This window comes from Martes martes (genome assembly GCF_963455335.1).
Source record: "Martes martes genome assembly, chromosome: 5".
NCBI classification, from domain to species: Eukaryota; Metazoa; Chordata; class Mammalia; order Carnivora; family Mustelidae; genus Martes; species Martes martes.
Window position 1 is genome coordinate 40,448,213 of NC_137892.1, and position 8,133 is coordinate 40,456,345.

Genomic DNA, 8,133 nt, shown 5'->3' on the forward strand with positions numbered 1-8,133 from the left:
AGAAGAGGATGGAGAAAAATATGTATTCACTTACTATTCATCATGATAGACAACAAAGGAAGAGGGAGTATAATAATTGAACGATAACATAAAAGAAAATAGCTCTGGACTGCATCCCCAAAAACACTGAGTAGATATTTTTATACTTACTCATATGCTGAAATCATTGTGTTGAAAGTCAACTTATCATTTAAAAAAATCTGGGTTTTTTCCCTTCAAGTTTTAACCAATCAGAGCACATAATATATGTCATATATGTCCCCTGCAGTTTGGGAACACAGTGAATTACTGACTTCTCATGAAAAATCTATACCGTTTGTCATAGGCTGGCTAGCTGCTTTCACAGAGCATTTGGATCAGCTTTCCCTCTATGGTTTGGCCAAAGAATGAGTATGTTTCCTGTGACACATTTCAGAAAGAGCTAGTAAGGAATCTTCTTAAGAGCAGAACAAGATGAGAAAAACAGCAAACTACACTCCATTTCTCTATCTGCAGTCTTTCTGTAGGGGGGGAAATGTGTAGCCTCAATTTCAAATATGTTCAGAGCTTTGAGTAATAACACACTATGTAGAAATTTTAATTTCTGGGTTGACTCTCTGTTTTACCCAAGAATGATAAAAATTTGGGAGCTGAACAAATTTTAACCCAAAGAGAGGTAAGTACTAGTTTCAATTAGCAAACTTAGAGGGAAAGTGAGTTTTATAATACTAAAAGAGATAGTGTTTGATTCCTGTTTACAATGTTTGACATCTTGTAAATTTTGTCCATTTATCAGAAGCTGGGCATTCAGAAACAAAATAAGCAAATAAACAAACAAACAAAAATACCATGTTTCATATGTATGATATTTTTTTTTACATCACTGTCAGGAATTTATTTTCCCATTAAGTAAGACCATTGCACTCTGAATTTTCTATTGACAAACAAACACAAACCATTTAATATAAACATGTGTAAGTATGACTTTTGGGTTTTCCAGGTAGTCCTTCTATAAGCAATTGACTAATATTTCTCTAGACATCAATCTCAAATTGCCCAAATAGTGGAAAATGCTACTGAATAGTATGTTCTTGCCCTGGAAATAGATTAATTTCCTGAACATCATGTGGCAAATATTAATTTTGGGGCTACAAGAGATTATTGGTACTCTATATAGATTTAACTTCTTCAGATACAGTCTTTATCAAGAAAGGGATGAAAATAACTATATACTCTATAGGATATAATGCTTACAAATCAGAATATACCTTAGCTATTTCTATACAAAGCATGCTTTGGTAATGATGAATGAAAATCTCTGTTCTGTGTTATTTTACAGAGGTGCTTCTGGCCACACAAGTATCCAAGAATGAGAAAACACATCTAACTCATTGAGTCTTTTGGCAAGGAAGACAGTGACCATTTTGCAGGGGTGGGGGATAAGACAACTTGGCTATTATAGCCACAATGACTGAAAACTCTGATTTTAGCAGGCAACTGATACCAAAGAAAATACTATTGTTACAAAGCACAGCAAACACCTACATTGAAAATTTTGTTGATGGGGAGTTACATGGAGCTGTTTCCCAACTTATTTTATTTTTAAAAAAATCAATAGTTTTGTTGAATCTAACACCAGATAGAGCAGGATATATAGTTCTATCTATAATAATAGATGAGATTTTTTAATATTTCAAAACAATGAAGCGAGGAATACTCTTCTACATGTTGTCACAGGGTAACTCATTCCACATATTTGTAAAACACTCTCAATATTATTAATCATTATCAAAGGACAAACTAAGATATTTCATTAAACCAAAATAAGGAGGAGAAAATGGAATTTAATATAGCACCATTTGTATGAAAATGACAAAATGGGATTGATAGAGACCTACCCCTTTATAAGTATAGGATAGCCTCTCTCTGCAAGAATCCCAAAGAGCTGTACCCTGGTCAGAGCAACTCAGAGACTGGGGAAGTAACTAGGAAGAAAGGGAAGGACAGGGAGCAAGAAAGTGAGTGGAACACATTCTGGAGGAAACTTCCATTCTGGGGAGAATGGAGATGGTGGTCCTCTGGGTAAACACCCAGATAAGAAAGTATTTAGTCAAGCATCTAGTTTTTATTTTAAAAATGGCCACAATCGCCAAACTGTGGAAAGAGCCAAGATCCCCTTCAACAGACAAATGGATAAAGAAGATATGGTCCATATATACAATGGAATATTATGCAGCCATCAGAAAGGATGAATACCCAACTTTTGTATCAACATGCATGGGACTGGAGGAGATTATGCTGAGTGAAATAAGTCAAGCAGAGAGAGTCAATTATCATATGGTTTCACTTAGTTGTGGAGCATAAGGAATAACATGGAGGATATTAGGAGAAGTAAAGGAAAAGTAAATTGGGGTAAATCGGAAGGGGAAAGGAATCATGAGAGACTGTGGACTCGGAGAAACAAACTGAGGGTTTTGGGGGGGGTGGATGGAGGGATAAGTGAGCCTGGTGGTGGGTATTAATGAGGGCACATATTGCATGGAGCACTGGGTGTGGTGCATAAACAATGAATCTTGGAACACTGAAAAAATAAAATTTAAAAATAAATAAATAAAAAATGTACATACATTACATACAGCCTTAAATAGACATGCATTCAGACTGATTTCCTTCTCTTTTCAGCAGGATTGAAGTATAAATGTGAACTCTCAGCTATCTTTTGTATTAAGAAGAAAAAGGAAAATTGCCCAGTTTTTCTTCAACAGCAGTCTTTATCTATGTTCACTGCAATCTTGTCTTTTCTCAATTTGACAGAACACACATCTTGTACCCGGTGTGGTGCTTATTCACCATCAGAAGTTCAGAAGAAAACTGGTTTATGGTTGGCACCGACACTGAACCCACCCTGAGGGCTCATCATGACAATTAAAGTTAATGTTTTCTGATTATTCTTTTGTCTCCTGAAAGTTGACCAGATTGATATTTAAAGAAAATTAAGTTTCCCAAGGGTGATGCATTAACCATCAGGATAATGATGATAAATGCAATTTTCTAATGTTATCGAATTTGTCACTAGAGTGAGGAGGTGGTTCTCACCCATGTTATGTGTGTGTAGTGAGAGAGCTAGTGGGGAATGAGTAGTGTGTGTGTGTTGGGGTGGGGAGTCTTAGTTCCCCGTTGTTCTTGATTTCCTCCTCCCCTCCCCCTCCCCCTTTCCCTGACATGGCTGCAGTGGCTGCTCCCTGGGCCATGTGAAATGAGTGACAACAAGGACATGGAGGTGGAGAGCTATGAAGAGCAACCAAGGTTTCAATCTGCAGCTGACAAACAGGCTCATCATAGCTCCCTGGAACAAAAATGTAGGAACTACATCAAAGACAGCTTTCACAGTTTGTGGGACTCTGTTCCATCACTCCAAAGGATAGCAGGCACCATGGGCCCAAACCCTAGACAAACCCACAGAGTATATCCAGTATATGCAAAGGAAAAACTACACACGCCAGCAAGATATCGATGACCTCAAGCGGCAGAATGATCTCCTGGAGCAGCAAGTCCATGCACTGGAACGGCAAGATCAAGTGTCCAACTGTGGACCAACCACCCCTCCTCAGACAATAGCCTCTACACCAGCACCAAGGGCAGCGCTATTTCCGCCTTTAATGGAGGCTCAGACTGCAGTTTGGAGTCAGAGCCTGAAGAGCCCCAAAACAGTAAAATCTCCAGATGGGGGATGCGAGCAATACAAACTGTCCATCTCCTGCATCGTCTCATCCTACTTTCAGTTCGTACTCAGAAACCTCTGGAACATATAAGGGACTCTTTTTTTCCCCTCTCTCTTTTTATTTTTAATTTTATTTTTATATCAAAGCTCCTGGCTAATGGCTCTCATTTTCCTTCCCCATTTCCACCCTTTTTTTCTTTTTTTAAACGTTTGCCTTCAGGGATTCCCTGATACTGCCAGGAATTTTTAAACTCAAACACCCCAAATTGGCAGCTTCTTCTGTGGAGTACGGACAACTGGCTAGACCTCTGAGCACAGTGTCGTGACCACCTACCTGCTACTCTAGCCCTGCTGGGCAGAGGCTTGGAGGACTCCTGCCCCTTCCGCCTCTCCTCCCAGGCCACTTCACTTCCATTTGATAGACTGTAAATCTGTGGTCTGCTCTGCTTTAAGGAGATGACTAGTTTCAAGTAATCAGGATTACTCCCCCTTCTTTTAATTATTTTTCCCCCTAAAAAGCTATTTATCAATCCTATTGAAGGACCAGATCCTTGAAGAAGTATTTGGTGTAAAAGCGAGTGGGGACAGATTTGCAGCACAGAGACTTTGGCTTGTTTCACTTGTGCTTCCCTAAGCCAGGCTTAGGGAGGGCTGCATGACACATGTGGTACGTGCGGGGGGACAGCAGGCAGCAGTAAAGTGGTAGCTGCCGGGGGGGTGGTGGTGGTGGAGTGTTAGTGGGTAGGATAAGAAGGAAGGATCTGGTCAGGTAGAGGTTCTGTATTGACGCCAGAAATGATGCTTTGATATTTATTTCCTGCTACTGAATCTGAGTGAACTGTCCCTTTTCCTGATGACGTTGGTATTGCAAAGCCACAGATTCATAAAGCAGTGATCAAATCTTAAAAAAAAAAAAAAATAGTTGTCACTAGGCATTGGATCCTCTGATAAGATCCAACATTAGAAAGCCCCTCCTTTTCAAAAGTTGTTTCCTTGCCACGCGAACCTGATTGCATGACTGACCTCAACTTTGAAGTGGCATTTGCTTTTATTTAGAGGTGGACAGATAGCTTGGATTCTTAGTATATCGCTCTTCAGTATTTTTTTCATTTTTCCATGGATAGAACATGAATCTTTTCATTGGCCAGTTTTCCATTGATCTCCACCTAATTCTTTGATCTATATCATCCACAGGTTTTTCTAAATCTTGGGAATGGCTAAATGGAATCCTTGTTGGATTGGACGGACAGTGTTCAGGGTGAGATGCTTAGGTTTAGCATACATGGCCTGGCCTATTTTTGTGGGTCTGAGTTCTAATGACAGTTCAGCTTTCAGATATTCCACACTGTTATTTTGGTCCACTAGGTTTATGTGGAACTTCTGATCTTCTTCCTATTCACTGCTGGTGGTAAGGATGGAGAAAGGGTTTCCCCAGTTGCACCCACTTGGTGTATCTTGGGGGAAGATGGTAGTCTCTGTTTTTCATGGATGAAGAAACTTCCCTGACTGGATGCTTACTATGGTAGGACCACTCCTGTCTTTTGGAAATGAAAACTGGCCCCCAGTCTACTTGTGTTGTGTTGTGTTGTGTTGTGTTGTGTTGTGATGTGATCTTCGTACAGGTTTGCCCACCCCACACGACCCCTTCCCCATCAGCCTCCCTGATGTCTCTAGACTAGGTAAAGAAGTCTCAGGTCCAGGGCCAGTAAGGAAAAGAGAGTCATCGTTGTGGAACTACAGACCAATCAGTCTTGCTGGTTCTACCAGGTCTAATCAGGTGCGTTAGACACAGCTCCCACTCAGTCCAGGAGAGGAACCGGCCTACTAGGAATGCCTTCCTTTCCTGGTTTGGGTGTTGGGAAATGCTTGGTCTTGGTTAATTTTTTGTTTTGTTTTGATTTGTTTTTTGATAAGAGGTTGTAAAACACCTTGGTACTCTGTTCCTCTCATCCTAGGGTCTTAAACCAGTGTGTTGTCTTCCTAACAACTTCAAGAGAGCTCCTTTTGTTGTCCCTTTGACTATTTCCAGGGTTTTAAGTTGGATTTAGCAGTGAGGATGAAGGAGAAATGGATATCTGTCACGTTGTGCTGCAAATGAGGTTTCAATAAATGTTAAGCCACACCATAAGTTTCATGGTTTCCTTCTACAGATGCTCCTGAGATTCCTCCCTTGAAATGTAATTGCATGGAGCATTAAAAATAAACTTTCAAAGATATTGGATATTATAGTATTATTGACATTCCTTGTCTATAAAAAGACCATATTCTAGGAAAGTCTAGAAAATTCAAGGTTATAACCTGGTGAAGGTAAACAGAGATAAATGTGGAGTAGCCTCCCTGATTACTATCAAGAGAATGGCTATTGGGTTTCTTAACTTCCATAAATTAAAATATACCTGTTTATCCTGAACCTCTGAGACAGTTTCCTGATCAGGTGAATAGTATTGGCTTGAATATTTACATCAATGTACTAAAGACAGAAACAGCCTCTTTACATTGTTAATCATAGTTAGGTGATCTTTTAACTTTTATATTTTAATCCTTTAAAAGTCATAAATTATTTCTGACTATTTAACTCAAGTCCTCAATCCCTTAACGAAAGAATAGTTCTATCTAGACATTTTTTCAATCAAGTAGAATAGTCAATCAAGTAGGTAGTCAATTAATTACCAAAAGTGTTAATTTTATCATGAGCCCTAGCCACAGATCTGAAAGGAAATTATCCCGTGTAAAAACAGTTGAAAGTTATGCTTTGTTTCCAAATGTTTTTCTTTGAGGGAACTGAAAACATTTTGTTGTTTTGCAAATGAGTCAGGGTTCTTTTTTTTTTCATAGTCAGCTTTTCATCTTGTCATTTTTACCTACTTCAAGCAGAAGGTGCTGGTATTGTTTTACATAACACACCAGAAAGTTTAAGATACATGTGATAGAGACATGCAGAGGAGGCTGACATAGATAGTTTCCAAAAGAAAAAACTATAAAGAGACTGACTCCGTGTGGAGTTACAAAATAACAAAAGATGTTAGGTGTGATAATAAAAAATATTGCAAACGTGTCAAGAAAATTTTAGTACTTTTTTTAATACCTGAAACAAGACAATTATAAAACTGAATTTAGGAAACACTGTTATTAATAAATAATTTTAAAAGTAGCCCTTTAAAATTGCTTAAATAAAATTTGGCAAATTTCACCTTATTCTCTTCATAATTAAATAACTCAATGCCAACCTAATCTTTTTCTTTTAACTTCCGTATTTGTAGGTAGTTTTAACCTGGCATGTTCCATCATCATGACTAATTTTGTTCAAATGTTGACCTCAGAAGATTCCAGAAAAGGGGGAGTGACTTCACATTTAACGATTGTCTACTATGTACCAGAGATTGAATTCACCACTTTATAACTCCTCCTTCTTTATTATTATTGTTCACATTTTACAGTGACAACTGTAATGAGTCTCAGAGAGGTTAAATAATTACTCTTTGACCTCATAACTCAAAGTAGACAATTTCAAATGAAAATCTAGTTCTATTTCCAAGACCATGCTTTTTCTATTAAACCATACTACTTTCCATTATATCTGATCCTCAAATAACATCATTTACTTTCTTGGTCCTGAAATTATTTTCTGGCCCTATTAACTGTTAAGTAATAATTAAGTATTTGTAGAATTCCCCTGCTTATAAGCATTGTATATTCATGATAGAGTCTAAGATTAGTACATAGTTTATTTCCACTTAGTTATTCACTTAACAAGTATTTATTAAACACCTTTTAAATCACAGACATCTTGTTGGGGATATAATAGGAAATCATATTAGCTCCATTCTACCATATTTCATTATGTATGATCATAGATAAATTTATCAACAAATAATGATATTACTGAAGAAAAACTCTTTTTATTCAGAGGTATAAGAAATATTATTTGAGCATGACGAAAAGAAAAAAATATTAATTCTCAGTATATAAATAAGATGTCAGGGAGAAGGTAACATTTGTTTTGAACTTTGAAAGATGAATATGCATATAATATAGGGAAAGCGTGATCCAGGCAGTTGGGGAAACACAAGCAAAGTTACCAGAAACTAAATTACATGATGTATTCCAGATACAGCAAATGACATGTTGTTCCTAGGGCTGGAAAAGCATGAGAGAATGTGAAAGGGAAGAGACTAGAGAGATAAATTGTGAACAGATTATGAAAAGTGTCCTGTATCTGATGAATTATGATGACTTAGTTAAAGATTTTGAAGGATTTTAGGCAGAAGAATTTTATAATCATAGCCATAGCTCCCTATTCTTATACATAGTAGCTCACATCCTAAATGTTATGATACTTGGATCATCACATTGCAATGTTTTTGTATTACAATGAGTTAGCAAAGGTTTTCCTTTACAAAATAAATTAGTGAGGTAGTAAGCTTATCCCCTTT

The 8,133-nt window shown here is 37.5% G+C and overlaps 1 pseudogene across 1 annotated transcript; it reads left to right on the forward strand.

Annotated features, from left to right (window-relative positions):
• Positions 1-3,235: 3,235 nt before the first annotated feature.
• Positions 3,236-5,486, forward strand: LOC308343281 (protein max-like; annotated as a pseudogene). Its single transcript has 2 exons — positions 3,236-3,689; positions 5,323-5,486. The product of its transcript is annotated as a protein max-like (transcript).
• The last annotated feature ends 2,647 nt before the right edge of the window (positions 5,487-8,133 follow it).